Source organism: Panthera onca, chromosome A3 (assembly GCF_046562875.1).
Source record: "Panthera onca isolate mPanOnc1 chromosome A3, mPanOnc1 haplotype 2, whole genome shotgun sequence".
NCBI classification, from domain to species: domain Eukaryota; kingdom Metazoa; phylum Chordata; class Mammalia; order Carnivora; family Felidae; genus Panthera; species Panthera onca.
Window position 1 is genome coordinate 76,421,640 of NC_138341.1, and position 18,024 is coordinate 76,439,663.

Consider the following 18,024-nt stretch of genomic DNA (forward strand, 5'->3'; position numbering starts at 1 on the left):
TTCATGCCCCTGCTTTCTCCTCCAGCCTCCAACTTTCAACAGGGAAGTGGGTCCCCCAAATAGTAATTAGCCTTCAACCCAAAATATAGTATCTCCCCTTTGACCCAATCTCATTGCTTCAGCTACCACTTTTTAATATATACATATTTTTTAATTTTTAGAGAGAGAGAGAGCGGTTGTGAGCAGGGCAGAGGGAGAGAGAGAACCCCAAGTAGGCTCCAGCTCAATGAAGAGCTGGACTCAAGGTTCCATCCCACGACCCAGGGATCATGACCAAATCAAGAGTCAGGTACTCAACCAACTGAGCCACCCAGATGCCCTTCATATTTTTTTTTTTTTTTTTAAGTAGTATCTACACCCAACATGGGGCTCGAACATACAACCCTAAGATCAAGAGTCACATGCTCTACCAACTAAGCCAGCCAGGTGCCTCCCAGCTATCACTTCTATATTGACTTCTCAGAATTTTATTCATTAAGCTTGGCTGCTTTATTCATTAAGCTTGGCTACATATCTCTTCAAACAGAACATAACCAAAATCTTCACCTGTGCACCAAACCACCTTCATATGCCAATCTATTTGTATTCACTGCCTATTAATCTCCCTATTCAAACTCCTTCTTCTGGTAACTCAGGCTAGAAACCATAAATCTTTTATATAAATCCACTCAGAGATACACCAAATCATTATGTTCCATCAAATCTCTCCCTTTAAGTGTCTCTCTTATCCTCCACCCTAATCCTGAACATCATCGCCTATTGTCTGGATTATCTAACTGCCTCCTAGTTGGTCCCCCTCACTTCACTCTCCCCTTCCTTCAATCGACCCTACAGATTACCACCAGCCTCATTTCCCTAAAACATACTTTAGCTATCCCAAAAAGATTTAATGGCCTTCCACTCCCCAAGTGACACTGAGTACAAAATATCCAGTCTGGAACCTCCCTCTATAACCTGCCCCGCCTAGGCCTTACATGGGCCAGGAACATCATTCTCATTCCCACCGAAGTAGTCCTATCTCCTTTCAGTGAACTAACCAAATCATTCAAGGTGCCTAAGAAATAACACGTCCTCTTCGTCACCATCAGCAACGCTTCATCCCAGCCTCTCACCACCCCTATACAGTCATCCATATTTCTTTTGACATTTTTGCCTTCCTTATCCTTTCTACCCTAACCTGTGTCTCTGACACTTAGCACGTACTAAGTAAAATACATGTGAAGTTAAAAAACCCTTCTTCAAGAGAGATATCCTAGTCAACCATTCCAAAGTTCACAAAAATATTAAGTTGGCAGAGACCTAAAAATCTAGTAGAACTCTGATTAACCTCTGTCATCTACTGTAACATACATTAAAAGTGCAAGCAGCTCTTATTTCCAGCAATTTTTTAAATGTTTAGAGTAATTTTTCTTTAATTTTTTTTTAACATTTATTTTTGAGAGAGAGAGAGAGAGAGAGAGAGAGCGAGCATGAACAGGGGAGGGTCAGAGAGAGAGGGAGACGCAGAATCCGAACCAGGCTCCAGGCTCTGAGCTGTCAGCACAGAGCCCGACGCGGGGCTCGAACCCACAGACCGCGAGATCATGACCTGAGCCGAAGTCGGACGCTTAACCGACTGAGCCACCCAGGCGCCCCATGTTTAAAGTAATTTTATTAATTATGTTTATGATTCCTATCTTTTATTGCTTTTACTTTCCGAGTCAACCAACATTTCCAGGAATGGCTAATTCCACCACGATGACTAAATTTCTCCTCAAGGGCTTTGCTCACACATGGAAGCTTAAGTTCCTACTTAGCATGTTACTGTGTACTTGGCCAGCCTGTTAGGAAATCTCATTATCACTGCCACCACAATGTACCAGAACCTCCACACACTCATGCACTTCTTCCTGAGGAATCTGTCCATTTTAGAAATGAGCTATATTTCTGTCACTGTCCCCAATGCCTGTGTAAACTCTCCGACAACAGAGCCATTTCAATGGTGATTTCCAGCAATTCTACTTTCAGTGTTTCACATTTAAAGCACCCAGTCAATCACACCCACTTACTGCAGACAGAAGGTACACTAATGAATTTATCACTTGGTTTGTTTCCAGAGGCTCCGCATTAAGCATCCCCAACTCCCACATCAGTCTAGCCCTATAAGCCCTTTTTGAGAACATCTTTGGCTCTAGACCAGAATCCATTCAGCTTAGCTCTTCCTACAGGTCTCTGAGCTTAGAGTTAAGGAAAGGAGCAAACTGAGCAAAGGGAGGAATGTATAGAGGAAAAGAAATATACACAGGGATGCTGGGTGGCTCTGTTGGTTGAGCCTCTAACTCTTAATTTCGGCTGAGGTCACGATCTCAGGGTGGTGGGATCAAGCCCCGCATCAGGCTCTGTGCTGAGCGTGGAGCCTGCTTGGGATTCTCTTTCTCTCTCCCTCAGCCCCTCTCCCCACCTCACGTGTGCACTCTCTATAAAATTTTTAAAAATACACAAAAATTTTTTAAAAACATACACAAAGTATTGTTTACCTTAAGTATAAAGCAATCAACCTATCCCCCACCCCCATATTACCATTCAAGTACTACCCTTCCAAGCACCTACTTCAATCCAAGCATTTTGGGAATTATTTTAAAACTGCCTTGAGGTTAAAACAGGATTTGGGGGATTTTAGAGATTTTAGTTTTAAGCAATCTCTACACCCAACATGGGGCTTGAACCCACCACCCTAAGATCAAGAGCCACGCCACTGCCTGAGCCAGTCAGGCACCACTAAAATGTCTGTGTCATTTTACAGACCCGCCATCTAATTAATCCCTAAAAACTCTTAAATACAATTAAGAAAAACAGCAGCATTCTAATTTAAAAGGAAGTCTGTATTTATGCCTACAAGATTTTGTCATTAAAAAAAAAACAAAAAAACAAGAAAAACATGGGAGTGCCTAGCTGGCTCAGTTGGCAGAGCGTGAGACTCTTGATCTCAGGGTTGTAAGTTCCAGCCCCACACTGCGTAGAGATTATTTAAAAATAAAATCTTGGGTTCCGGGGCGGCTCGGTCGGTTAAGTGTCGGACTCCTGGTTTCTGCTCAGGTCATGTCCCGTGCCAGGCTCTACACTGATGGCACAGCACTTGCTTGGGATTCTCTTCTGTCCTCTTTCTTTGTCCCTTCCCACTTGCACTCTTTCTCTCTCAAAATGAACAAACTTCAAAAAAATAAAATAAAATCTTAAAAGAAAAGGGGCAAATGGTAACAGCAAATACATGGAGAAATTCAAATGGCCACTATACATATGAGAATGTTCACCCACACTAGTAAGAGGAAAACATAAAATTAAAGTCACGAAACAGTGTTTCTCTCATTAGATTGAAGGAAAAAAAATTCTCAATACCAAGTGCAGACAAGGCCATAGAACTCTGCTGTGATACAGCAGCTAGTAGCCACATGTGGCTAATCCAAACTGAGATATGCTATTAAGTACAAAATACATACCATATTTCAAAGATTTAATAAAAGAGAATGTAAAAGTATCTCATTAATTTGTACTGTTTACTTACTGAAATGGTATTTTTAATATACTAGATAAAATATAATTACCTTCACCTGCTCCTTTTTGTTAAAGTGGCTACTAGAAAATGTTAAGTTCCATGTATGGCCAATATTGTATTTACACAGGGCACCACCTGCACCATTGATATAGGGCAACAGAAACTTCTGTATCCCACTGGTGGGAGCTTAAGTTGCTACGGCCACTTTGGAGTTAATTGTGGAAATACCTAAGTAGGTTGTACAATGAGAAAAGCCTACAATTCAGCAATTACACCCCTAAGTATAGGCTCTAGAGAAACCCTCACACATATGTACCAAAAGACATGTAAACTGCATTTTAGCAACATTGTTTACACTTACAAAAATAATCCAAATGTCCATCCAAAGAGATTACACAAATGTGTTATAACTGTCCAATAGAATACTATATAATACATATGCAATACTATTAAAAAGAGAGGAAGAGAGCAACAAGGAAAAACCCTGCAAACATGCTGAGTGAAAAAAGCAAATTGTATAAAAAAGCATTCCATATACAATCAGGCACAAAAACTCCAAAATCTCTTAAAACAACAGTAGATGCTATTTAGACATAGATCCACACATGGAGATCATATATGTGAGGGTAGGCAGGCACAAAATTCAGGACAGTGGGAAAGAAAGGATGGAATCTGTGAAGGTAACAGAAGGGCTTCAAGTATGGTGGAATGTCCTATATCCTAAACTAAGCTGAGTAGCGGTTACTTTGGCGTTCATTATTCTTTATAACTCTTTTTATACCTGATAGATTTCTGTGTGTTTAACATATGATTGTACAGGCCATGTACAACACCATACTTTATGGATTTGGAGACACAAGCAGAAATTTCACAAGTCTCCCCATGTTAAAAGCAGTTATACCCTGAACAACATCAGGATGCAACAAAAGCTACATACAATTATATGAACACCAAATACATAAACACCACTTTTATACCACTACTACCAATACGATGAGAAAAAGGGGACAATATATACATACTACATCAGGGATGAGCAAAACTTTTCTTTGAAGAACCATAAAATAAGTATTTGGGGCTCTGCAGAGCCATATGGTTTCTGTCACAACTATTCAACCTGCCACAGCTGTGGGAAAGCAGCTATAGACAATACGTAAAAAATAAGCATGCTGTGTTCCAATAAAACTTTATTTACAAAAACAGGCAGGAGAAAAAATCTGGCCAACGAGCCATAGCTGGGTGACTCCTGTCTAGATACATCTTTTTGTTTTGTTTTTTTAAAATATTTATTTTTGAGAGAGAGAGGGAGAGACACAGTGCGAGTGGGGCAGGAGCAGAGACAGAGGGAGACAGAATCCAAAGTATGCTCCAGGCTCTGAGCTGTCAGCGCAGAGCCTGACGTGAGGCTCAAACTCACAAACTATGAGATCATGACCTGAGCCGAAGTTGGACACTTAACCAACTGAGCCACCCAGGTGCCCCATTAATGTTTATTTATTTGAGACAAGGAGAAAGAGAGAGTCAGAGTGCAAGTGGGGGAGGGGCAGAGAGAGAGAGAGAGAGAGAGAGAGAGAGAGAGAGAGAGAGAGAGACAGGGAATCCGAAGCAGGCTCCAGGCTCTGAGCAGTCAGCACAAGAGCCCGACTCTGGGCTGGAACCCAGACAATGAGACCATGACCTGAACTGAAGTCAGATGCTTAACCAACTGAGCCACCCAGGCACCCCTAGATCCATCTATTAAAAAAAAATCATGGGGCACCTGGCTTAGTCAGTAGAGCGTGCAACTCCTGGTCTTGGAGCTGTGGGTTCAAGCCCCACAATGGGTGGAGAGATTACTTAAAATCTTAAAAGAAAAAAAAAAAAAAAAAAAAGAGAGAAATCAGTAAATCCATTAAGTAAAATTCTAAAGAAGAAATGGATTTACATGGTAACAAAATATGCCAAGATATACCGGATAATCACAAAAGGGAAAATGTTACTTGTCCATGGGGCTAGCTAGTAATCACCAACTTCACCTGTGATCAAAGTTAGCACCACTCAGTGTGACAATCAGGCACTTTGTGCCTTCTGATGTGAAGGATGAAGCCACATCACCTATGAAGCATCCTGGCCAAAATGTTTAACCTGAATTTAACTCAGTCTTTAGCTCTAATTTAAGAGTTTACAGAAGACAGGGGCGCCTGGGTGGCGCAGTCGGTTAAGCGTCCGACTTCAGCCAGGTCACGATCTCACGGTCCGTGAGTTCGAGCCCCGCGTCAGGCTCTGGGCTGATGGCTCGGAGCCTGGAGACTGTTTCCGATTCTGTGTCTCCCTCTCTCTCTGTCCCTCCCCCATTCATGCTCTGTCTCTCTCTGTCCCAAAAATAAAAAAAAAATAAAAATAAATAAAAAAAAAAGAGTTTACAGAAGACAAAGGAGTAAGTTTTAAACAAGACCTCAAAGAATCAGACAAATTCTGAATACAGGACATTTTACAAGATAATCAGTCTCTTCAAAAAGACAGTCACTTAAAAAAAAAAAAAAAAAAAAAAAAAGATGGTCACTTTTTAAGTAGGTGCTTAAATTTAAAAGAGAATTGAGACACAACAGCAAATGCAGCACAATAATGCATGATGTTTCACTGGATCTTGGTATGGAAGGGAAAAACTATGTAAGTCATTTCTGACCCAGCTGGGGACATCTGCATAAGGACGGGGATTAGATGACTTCTGGAGATTAGACAACCGCGTTATATATCATGATGACAATATTGTAGGTAGGAAGAAAACGACATTTGGGGAGTAGATTCATACTTAAGTATTGGGTGAAGTAACATGGTATCTACAATTTATTTTGAAATGTTCAGCAAAGATTATATAAAGCAAACATGGTAAAAATATAAATACTGTTGAATTTAAGTAGTGGGTATAGAGGTACTCAATGTACCATGACAATGTTCTGTAGGATTAAAAATGTTCATAAACTAATACGGCATTAGATGTAACTATGCTTCTATGAAAAAATTTTTCATAGAAAGGCAAAAATGCATTGTGATTGTTAGTTTATTAAATTGCATTCATCAATCTCCTCTACAAATACTAGTTTTAAGTCTCCCCCAGAGTTCTCAAGGTTATGTATCAAATTTGACCCAAAAGAAACTCTTCTAAAGTTCATGACCTTGATGTTTTTTCAAGCACCTGCTTTCTAAAAGCAGAACAAGACAATTACAAGATACTCTATACTGCCATTTGATTTTCATACATTCTAAAAAGGTTCTAAATATATAACATATACCTCTAATTTCTTTATGGCATTTTTACTTATTACCTTGTATAATTAATCACATACGTTTTACTCCTTTCCTCACTCCCCCAAACAGCAGATTCAAATTATCTTTGTTCTCCAAAGTGCCTAATGCTAGCAGAAGTATTTATTTAGTAAATAAAAATTGAACAGCAAGAGATTTGTGTTCATACCTTTAACAAGTTAAGCATTCAGTCCTTGAGAAGGAATGCTAACCTCTCTCCTCTCTTCCTACTCCCTAGTCTACTCTCATTACAAGATACTGTTTCTATGAAAAACTTTACTTGGCAAGTATTTACAGACACAATATAGATACATGGACAGAGCAGCATACAAAACTAACACAGTTGTTGCCCTTATGTAGCTAACAAACTCTAACAGAAAATGAGAATCTTACAATAGAACTCTGGATTTTAGAATCAAAAGGACCTCAAGATATCATATGGTCCAGCCTTCTGCCTTAACTCAGGTAAAAATATTATACTGCATATTTAAACTACTAAATCCTAGAAAGACTAAGTAACTCGAGAAGTCACAGAACCATTGATAGTTTCTATGGGTGGGGCACCTGGGTGCAGTGGGTTAAGCATCTGACTCCATTTCGGCTCAGGTCATGATGTCATGGTTCATGAGTTAGAGCCCCGCATCTAGCTCTCTGCTATCAGCAGGAACCCATTTCTGACCCTCTGTCTTTCTGTCTCTCTCTCTCTCTGCCCCTTGCCCACACTCTCCCTCTCTCTCTCAAAAATAAACATTAAAAAAAAGTTTCTATGGGAACCTCAAACCGTGTCTTCTGCCTAGGTTAGGTACTCTTTCAACCTATCATGTACTAATAGTAACAGTAGTAGTCATAGTAACGACAACAGTAACAGAAGGCACTCCAATGGCAGTGATTACGTGTGCCAGGCTCTATAGGAATAGCTTTACATGGACTGTCTCAAGCTAACAATTTTATAAGATATATTACCATTCTGGGACACCTGGCTGGCTCAGCGTGCGAGTCTTGATCTCAGGGTTGTTTGTTCAAGCTCCACATTGGGTGTAGAGATTACTTAAAATCTTAAATAATACAAGATTTTAAAAATTAAATATACATATATATATATATATATATATATATATATATATATATATAATCATTCATTTTACAAATGAGAAAACTGAGGTTTAGAAACATTAAGTAACTTGCTTTAAGTTATCCATCTACAGAGTGGTGGGACAGGAATACAAATCCAAGTAGTCCGACTTCAGTGTCCATGTTCCCAATCATCCTCCTTTTGGAGCTTTTTCCAGAAGCATAATCTGCTCCAAGTATAAAGCTTCTTACATCTAATAAACACTTACAAACATACACAAGTAAACTGTGCTAAGCATTCTGCAGCATTAACTAAATGCATAAAGTAGCAAAAATTCAGAAATATGTATCTAAATGTGTTGAGATGTCTCATGCACATTTGTGGACAAGTAATTCTCACCTAGATCTGTGGGTATAGAATAGTTTTCATTCACATGTGACTAAGAAGGATTTTATGATTATCAAGGCATTACTCTGAAATAATAAAGTTAAGGCCTAAAAAAACAAAATGAAAAAAATAAAAAAAACACGGTCTCCTAATGTCATCACCATTTGGCCAACTCCTCTGAGCATTTTTCAACTGATACACTCCTGAAGCCACTGCTATACAGCATCTCCCAAACTGTATTAGCCATAATATCATCTGACAATCCATTAAATATCACACTTATCTTTTGCTGGATTGGTTTCAGTCCTTGTGAAAACGCAGTATCAATGTTATTCCAGCTAGCTCTCTAAAATTAACTATGCATCTCTTCTCCTTTCTATTCAAAATACACCTTATGCTTGACTCCATAATTTGCCCAGGCAATATATGCCTGAACAAAAACAAAAGACCCGCCTATAAGAATTCCAGTCTGTAGGGTGATCATAAAGTCTGAAAAGAGATATTATTTTAACATTCTGTACTGTAACATCAATTAGCCATTTATTATGTACGCATCTGTGTTTCCAGACCTGGTGGCCACCCTGTACTTAAATAAAAATCAAGCACAGACAGAGGCAGAAAAAAAGCAACACAAAACAAAAGCACAAGAGAAGAGAAAATAACCTGAACCTAAAACACAAACATATCACTGAGAAAAAGACTCAAGATCCAGGATAAGAGCAATAATGCAATCTAAATCATCACTAATCCTTCCAAACCCCTAAGTCCCTTACAAACTAGTTAGATTGCACAAAACAAAAACAAAGAAATGGAGAGTATAACCGCAAACTATTCTATGTATTAAGCCAAAAGTTATCATTTCACTTCCACATTTTACTTCAAAAGACTCCAGAACAGATGACGAGAAAGAAATTAAACTCCACTTCCTCACACTTTGGACCTACAACCATCAAAGTTTTAATAAAATTCTGTACCATATAAATGAAACCAGTTACAAGAGATAATTTAGACATCAAGTAAGGCTTTGTCTTGTTTTTTAATCTAAACTATGGGCACATATTTCCAAATGTTGAACAGCTCAGTGAACCTGCTCTGACAGCACTGAATTTAATACATTCAAAGAGTTCAAATTCTTCTGCACATCAGCATTTTGATAAAAGTGATATAGTTACCAAAATACATTAACAGTGAAACTAGTAATTTGAGGGCTTAATTTGGGTGCTATAAATGAAGTCTCTTAGGTCTTGAATGGAACCAGTGCTCATTTTTATATTCAGGCCCTGAAATAAACACAAGTTGATTTGCTTTAAAATAAAATTTAAAAAAATCTCAACTCACTGCAGCAAGCAAGATCACATGAGAGTCTGGCTCAATGCCTCACAAATGAAAGCAAAAGACCATTATGTATGAAAATAAAAACAAAGATCAAAGATCTCTCGTGCTTATCCTAAGTGTGCAATGGTTGTGTAAACTCAGGAAGAGACATCTTTACCAAACTGGATCATCACTAGGAAAGGTACATAACAGAAAGTAGAAAAATAAGCACCTGATTCATATCTAAGTGCAGTAAGATATCCTCATGCAGAAATTTACAATGCAGGAAAAACAATGGCACAACTTCAAGTTATACAGCACAGGTCTAGAATTAAGGGAAGCAGTAACAAATATACAGACCAATTTTAGCGCAATCAACTAACAGACAGATTGGCTCCATCAGTTATCTTCAAAAGAACTGTCAAATAACCAGAAAAGAGAAGTAGCAGTCACAAATCAGTGACAGGAGCGCCCGGGGTGGGGGGGGTGGGGGGTGGGGGGGTGCTCAGTCAGTCCAACTACTGAAGTCATAACCTCAGTTTGTGAGTTTGAGCCCCACGTCTGGCTCTGCACTGACAGCGTGGAGCCTGCTTGGGATTCTCTCTCTTTGCCCCTCCCCCATTCTCCTTCTTCCTCTCAAAATGAATAGACTTAAAAAAAAAAAAATGCATCACTGACAATACTTCCAGACACTATAAAGGCCAATCACTCACCTTTCAAATATACTCACAAAAGAACACAAGAAAGAGCAACAGGGTCTTTTCTAAACACAAATGACAACGTATGTTGTATAGGTACATAGCAAGTTACTGAAACCAATCTTGTTAACAAGTCCTACTCACCCTGTTCCTATTATCCTACCTTCTCCCATTTTCCTGTCTAGGAACTTATCTATCTATCCAAGGCTGGCCAGTAAAAGTAAACACCTGAAGGCCCCAGCTTCTGGTGGGATCTCTCTTCGACCTTTGGCTCACCTTTTAAAATCTTTGGTACAATATCTCCCCCTTTCTACTTCCTCTTTCCATGTATCAGTTTATGTCTAGTTATAGAAAAACTCTTCTTCCCTCCTTTTTTTCTTCCCTCTCTTTTGTTAATAATAGTAAAGCTCTATAAGGGCACCTAACTCAGCCAATGGAGAATGAGACTCTTGGTCTTGGGTCATGAGTTTAAGCCCCACACTCGGTGTAGAGCTTACTTTAAAAAAAAAAAAAAAAAAAGTAAAGTTCTCATCAGAGCTTCTAAAGTGTAGCATAGAAAACCATACATCCCAAATTTTCCACTCGTAATTTCGGCCATCCACAAAGGGAGTACAGTTGAAACATAAACTGAGGAAGTGTGTGTGCCATCAGAATGTAAAATTCATGAGGGCAGGGATTTTGTCAGCCAGGAATGGTGCTTTGCATATTAGAAGGCACTCAGGGAATGCCAGAATAATGGTTGGGGGTGGGGTGGCCACAGACTAAAAACTATTAAACTACATGGAATTCTTTACTTCTCAGTGGGTTGGTAGCCTAAAGTAATGGGAAGCTGCTCATATCTCAACTTGATCTCCCATACATTCTATCATTCAGAGTTGCTTTGAGTTCACAATTTCCTCTTTGTAAGGGACTAAGAAGAGCCACCTGTATTTAATAGATAACACCCTTCATTAACTCAGACTTGAGTGCTTTAATGAGAAGAGGGGGAAAAGAAAAATTCTTTGCCAAGATAAGTTAAATACCCATGAGCAATATGGACACTCCTAGATTCTCCTAGTTGTAAGAACATCTATTAACTACCCTTTTTCAATGTTAAGAGTGTACTTATACATACCTACATCAAGAAAATTAAATGCAATTAGACTTAAGAATCAGTGACATTACTCTCAAGCTTTAAAGTGCTTTGAAATCCTTTCGAATTTCACAAATTACTCTATTTATCCTTTGTTAAACCTGCTTTTCAGGTTTGCACTATCACACAAAACCTATTCATTTAGTTTTTTTCTTCTATTACACATTTGATTATACCTGATAACATAACCACATCTTAAAAACAGAAATAGTTTTCCACGAAGGAAAGAAAAGGTTTTTCATGTATCTATCATACAAATGCACTTATCATCCACCCGTAATTTGAAGCGGGGGACGGTCTATATAGACGAAAAGCACAATACTAGACACAGGTTTAACCTGCCTGTACCACTGCCAATAATTGGTCCCATCTCTAAAAGTAAGACAAGTTCCTTAACCTTCAGTAGAAGTCTTCCAATGTTCATCTCTCTCCTCTAAACATCAGACCATGTATTTAATAGTCTTTTGTTCAAAGGGATGTAAAACAAATTTTTCAATAAGGGTAATGTTTCCAAACTTTAAGGTCTTTAGATTTCAGAAAGAAATCAACTTAAAGCCAATAAATGTAATATTGATATTTCAACATACTCCCAAAAAAGCACTTTTGAGTCCATTTTTAGTAAGTTAATATTAAACTACTTAGTAAATGAGGGGTGCCTGGCTGGCTCAGTCAGTACAGCATTGTGACCCTTGATCTCAGGGTCAGGAGTCCAAGCCCCATGTTGGGCGTGGCGCCCACTTAAAAAGAATAACTTAAAAAAAAAAAAACCACAATTTAGTAAATGAAAAAAAGCTTTCAATTTGTAAACTGTGCTTTAAATGTTAACAAACCATGTTAAATTTGTCTAAATAGATTAACAAGTTAAAATCCCACAATTGATTGTTAAACTACTGGGTTCTTGAACTTAATTATTAAAAGGGTATCATTATAAAAGGTGTATGTTATGCCAAGAAATAATAAGATATTGTAGATGTGGCCACAAGTTAGCTGCAGTTAAAAAAGAAAAATATTTACTTGAGAACTCCTCTGTGTCATGACCTACCATAATTCAGAGCAAAATGTTTAGGTCTCTGTTATTTAACATTAAATTTCAAGGGAGAAATAAAACACCCTGAAGTTTGAATGAAAACTAAGAAGAAGAAGAAGAAGAAGAAGAAGAAGAAGAAGAAGAAGAATGAGCTACCTTATGCTATTTGTTTCTAAGGTTGTTAGATGATGCTAAAAACGAAATCTCATGATCTTTATAAAATCTGAAAATTAAACTACAGTATATAGAATACACTTCTGGAAAACTTCTTTACATCAAGAATTTAGTAAAAACTTCTTTTTATCATTAACATTGATTCAACTACCTGACCAAATCACTCGAGTTAGTCTAAAAGGTGATTTTCTTTGGGGGGAAGGAGAAGATATAGCTTAAACACTGAGAAGTGTAATTCAGGTCAAATCTACACAAAGAGGCTAAACCACATTAGAGATGTTTCTTTTGAGGGGCGCCTGGCTGGCTCAGTCAGAGCATTCGACTTTTTTTTTTTTTTTTTTTAAGTTTATTTATTTATTTTGAGAGGCAGAGAGAGAGCACACACATGTGCGAAGAGGGTACGGGCAGAGAGGGAAGGAAGGAAGGAAGGAAGGAAGGAAGGAAGGAAGGAAGGAAGGGGGGAGAGGGAGAGAGAAAGGGAGACACAGGGAGAGGGAGGGAGAGGGAGGGAGAGGGTGGGAGAGGGTGGGAGAGGGAGGGAGAGGGAGGGAGAGGGAGAGACAGGGAGGGAGGGAGGGAGGGAGGGAGAGAGAGAGAGAGAGAGAGAAAACCAAGCAAGCCAGCTGTCAGCACAGAGCCAGAGATGGGGCTCAAACACACGAATAGGGAAATCATGACCTGAGCAGAAATCAAAAGTATGATGCTTAACGGACTGAGCCACTCAGGTGCCCCTGGAGCATTTGACTCTTGACCTCAGGATCTTGAGTTTGAGCCCCACACTGGGCGTAGAGATTACTTAAAAAAACAAAACTTTAAAAAAGTTAAGAAAAAAAGAAATGCTTCTTTTGAAAAAAGATTCCAAAATGGCTAATCAGAGATATTAGCATACTTAGTCTAAAAGATCAAAAGTTATTTTCTTTTAAATCAATATTTTGGTATAAACAAGTATCAACAAACACAAATAAACAAAGATTATGAAGTACCTTTTCTTCACCTATACTTGTTAGATCAGTATGACAGTTTATACAAAAACTACAAAAACCAGTATTCTCCAAATCCACCCTATTTCCCTTCCCTGTTTGGTCTGAGTACAGGATAGTAAGATGGAAAGTAGTCGGGTTACATTTCCAGGGTTTACCTAGTTTCTGAGAATTTTATCTCATATCCCCAATTAATCAGTCCTTTTAATCCACAACTCTACTGATATGATATATAAAATATATTCTACAGTAAAACTTTAAAGCTGCTAATATATTATTTCATTTTGACCCACATTCTGAAATTAGTTCATTAAGAAAAAAAAAAATAAAAAGAATCAAGTACAATGTGGGGGAGAGGGGAATGGATATCCAGAAATAACCATATTCTCCAACATTCTCTTCCTGCTAACCATAATTTTATATGTTATGCTAAGTATCACTTGAATAAATTTTGCTATTTGAATTCTGGAATTTAAAATAAGTTTATTCTAACTCTGACACTGTCAGTTGTTTCCCAACTCATTTTTGTTTAAAATCAGTGAACTGTGAAAGGCATATTTCACAGAAAAAGTAAAATACCATGTTATATTTTAATAAGTTAATTTTACTCTATTAATTTATGAAAGACCACTATAGAGTTAGAATTATACTTCCTTACTCTCTATTGTAGGTAGTATCACAAAATTCTTGAAAATAGTTACATGTAATATACAAATATTCATACAATGTAGATAATGCGTGTAACTAACACCAATGAGAGTGGGGGGAAAATTCACTCTCAGTGTCATGTGCGCTAAAAGAAATGTTTACCAACCCATTTACAAGGGCATATTTACAATTGTTCCACCATTGGCTCAATTTTTAATGAATCACCACAATCCCTAAGCGACACTATGGCAAATTCTACTCTTCAACGAGTATCACGAGACAGTCTATCAGCATCAAGTTTTAATTCAAAAGACTTTGTAAAAAATGTACATTATAGGGAAAAAATGTACATTATAGGAAAACAAACTTTCAACATGAACTACTTTTTCTGACCCTTGTCAACTTGTGAATTAGTTTTTCTTAGAAGCACAGCTAGGTAGACATACCATTCCTTCAGATGATGTAATTTGTAGAGATTTGGTAATTACGATATGTTAACAACTAACATAAAATAATATTTATTGCCGTGACTATCAAACTTTAAAAGCTTTCACCTATTCCTGGAGTCTTCGCAGAAATCAGACACCTGGTATGAGAAAACAGGTGTTGAGAGCTCTGCTGGTCACTTCTAAGAGATTAATGCAACATGTACAAATTCCACAGATTATATACAAAAACTGAGGAAATCTTAACCAAGGGGTACAAAAGATCACATAAAAACACAACTCCATGCTGACAATGCAACATGGAGAGCCACTGCAGAAACTGTGATAAAACTTTATGAGAGCAAAAATAAATGAAGAGGGGAAAACACACAACCATCATTTAAAGAAGACACTGACAGAAGCAAAGAAGCACAGTAAAAAATCAGGATTATCCCGGGCGGGGGGAATCTGTTGACAAAAAAAAACAAAACAAAACAAAAACAAAAACCCAACCTGTTCTAAATACTAAATTTTAGAAGTGGAATTGAAACAACACATTGCCCATTCAGGAGGCCTACAAAAATATTTCTTTAAAAAAGTTATCACCTTAATAGTGTAACTTCAACCGTATTTTTTTAAAGCCTGTACACTTGGAAAAGATTATCATAATAATTAGAATAACTTGTCTCTATTTAGAAATGCTGTTTAAAAGCAGGCCAATGATAGGAACTCTGCTATTGCACAACAGAGAAAGTAAATGAAATAATGTCCATTAACATTCAGTGTTGATGGCATGTTGCTCAATCTCCCAGAACATAGGGACTTACAGTATCTGCCCTCTACAATTTACCACTTCTACGTCCGTGCAGTAGCTCAAATAAAATGAGTTCCTGTGTTAATCCCACAATAAACCTCAGTAATTCTCACATCACAGTTGTAAAGGTTTGTTAACAAAAAGAATGTTTTTCCCAAAATAGCTACATATCACTAAGACTACTCAAATTCCTAAATAATCCTTTTACAAGTCTCCTGCCAACTTTATTTTGATACATTAAACATGTGGAGCCTATTTTAAAAGGTCTTTAACTGTGACTTCATGAAAACAGCTTCCTAGTTGTTCATCTAATGTCTTCTTTTTAAAGTTTCCACGTTGTTTTTAAGCCGACTTGAATACTTATGAATCTGGGCCGACTATCAAATGCTTAAGAAGCAGTTTTGCCAAGTAAGATGGGCAAATGTTCTAGATCTGCTAAATCGGACAATAAAGGTCAGGCAACTTAAAAAACGAAATAACTTATTTCCAACATTCACTGAGCCCCTCTTTTTTAAATTACCTTGGTGTTATTCTCACATTTAACGTTTATGAATACAACCTACTTTTGAAAGGACATTAGACCCGATTAAATTATTTAAAAAAAACTGATCTTCCATATAAAGCCGGTTAGTCTACTCTTAATGGGCCTCTGGAAGATTTGGGGTACTGATGGCAGAAGTTTCATTTAAAAACTTTTTTGTGGAAAAGAATGACATCCGAAAAGGACTGCTGGTGAAGGCAGGGAAGAAGAGCCCGGAGTCACCAAGAAGAGAAAGAAGCGATTTAGAGCTACTAAGAAGGAGGTGGTGAGAGGCAGAGAAAGAAGAACGAGAAAGAAGATTTAACAAGGAAGTGAAGTGGAGCGCAGAGTGGGGCAAAAGCTGATGAGGAAACAAATGTAAAAGGTAGGGTTTTCAAATAGGCATGATCCAGGAAGGGATGAGTTAAAGCCTGGAGTAGCCCTAGCCCCAGTGCTTTGGTGTGAAAGAGACGCTCGCTGTCTGAAGCAGAAAACAGGGGGAAAGCAGTTCACTTCCAGGCGTTGGAGCAAAGTAAAATTCCCTGCCCCGAGCCTCTCCCAGCCTCGGCCGAGCGCGGAGGCGGCGGCTGGGGAAGGGGCCTACCCAGGAGCCAGGCTCCGCGTTCTGCTCCCCCAGACTCCACGGCAGAAAGAAAAAAAAAAAAAAAAAAAAAAAAAAAAAGGCGAGGATTAGACAGGTAGGGCCCACGACCGCAGCCCGGCGGCACGCCGAAAACGGTCCGGGGCCTCGGCGGTGCCCGCGAGCCGTTTCCCCTGCGGCGGGGCGCGGAGCGGCCTTACCTGGGGCGAGGGAGGGAAGCGAGGTCTAGGGCGTCCGTTCTCGCCCGCCGCAGAGAACCCTGCTGCACTCAACCCAGGCTTCCGACTGAGGCGCGACCCTGCCTCAGCCGCCGCTTCCCCGTCGGGGTCTCGGCCACCGCCTCCGCCGCCTCCGGGGCTGTTTACACCGTCGGGCCCCGCACGCCGCCGCCGCCGCCGCTGCCGCCTTCTCTCCACCCTAGCGCCGTTGCCGATTCGGCCGCCGCCACCTCCTCCGCCGCAGCCTCGTCTCTCTGGAGCATCTTCCAGCCACCGAACCCTGAGAAGCAGAGAGTCCAGCCGCGCCGGCAGGAAACTCCCCCGCAACTGCTAGGGGGACCAGGCGGTCAGAACACCGGCGGCTTTTCCGCCATTGAGCAGCAGCCGCTCGGCTCCTTCTGCAACCCCCTCCCCGCACCCTCTCCTCCCCGCCCCTCGAGCAGCCCCGCCCCCAGATCCCACCCATTGGGACGGCGCGGCCTCTGGCTGCACCCGGTTGGCTGGGCTTCCCGTCAATCAGCGTCCCCCTCCCACTTCGGCTGCCCCGTACCTCGGTACTCAGTTTTCCCCGCCCACAATGCCCCGCCTCTCAGTTCCTAATTTCCCATTGGGCACCAGTGACCACCTTCAATTGGCAAGGTCAACTATCCATCAAACACCGCCCACTGAGTGAGACCCAACCCTTCATTACCATTTACTTTATTCAGCCCCGCCTCTGGACGTCAGGAACCAACCCACCCTACCAGCCATAAGTAGAGATCGCCATCAATCAAATAACGCCCACCTGCACTCCGCCTCGCAAAGCCCGAACCCTAACGATTCTCTTTTGTTATTGGTCCAAAGGGTGACCCGAACCCTCAATCATTGGCTTTCTCTGAGTGTCCGTCACTAAACCAATTTCCAAGTCCGTCACACTGGCTTTTTTTAAATAAACGCGCAAAAGGCGGGGAAGTATTCGAAAAGCGATTGGCTAGTCTTCGAAAACGGTCAAATCCAGACAGTGTGTGCGGATCCTTCCCGTTCTACGAGAATCATGCCCCTTTATTTCTAACCTCTAAGCCTTGCGTAAAGCAAGCGCCATAAAGGAGCCAACGCGCTTGTGCAGTTATAGGTGTGGAAGCCTAGTCCCACCCGGAATTGCAGGGGGTTGGCTGCCGATTGGCTAACAAAGTCCTGTTAGGCCCTCATTGGAGAATA

The 18,024-nt window shown here is 39.9% G+C and overlaps 1 protein-coding gene across 7 annotated transcripts in view; it reads right to left on the reverse strand.

The window, feature by feature from the left end:
- Window positions 1-17,253, reverse strand: part of PPM1B (protein phosphatase, Mg2+/Mn2+ dependent 1B) — a 96,489-nt gene extending 79,236 nt beyond the window's left edge. For 3 of the 7 annotated variants that reach the window (XR_009602502.3, XR_009602499.3, XM_060607360.3), the window contains exon 1: window positions 16,810-17,251. The gene's annotated coding sequence lies outside the window, so the exon portion shown is untranslated. Of the gene's footprint in view, window positions 1-16,809 lie in introns of all 7 variants that reach the window. The other 4 variants (XM_060607388.3, XM_060607326.3, XM_060607373.3 and 1 more) reach the window with 3 other exon arrangements.
- Between the last annotated feature and the right edge of the window lie 771 nt (window positions 17,254-18,024).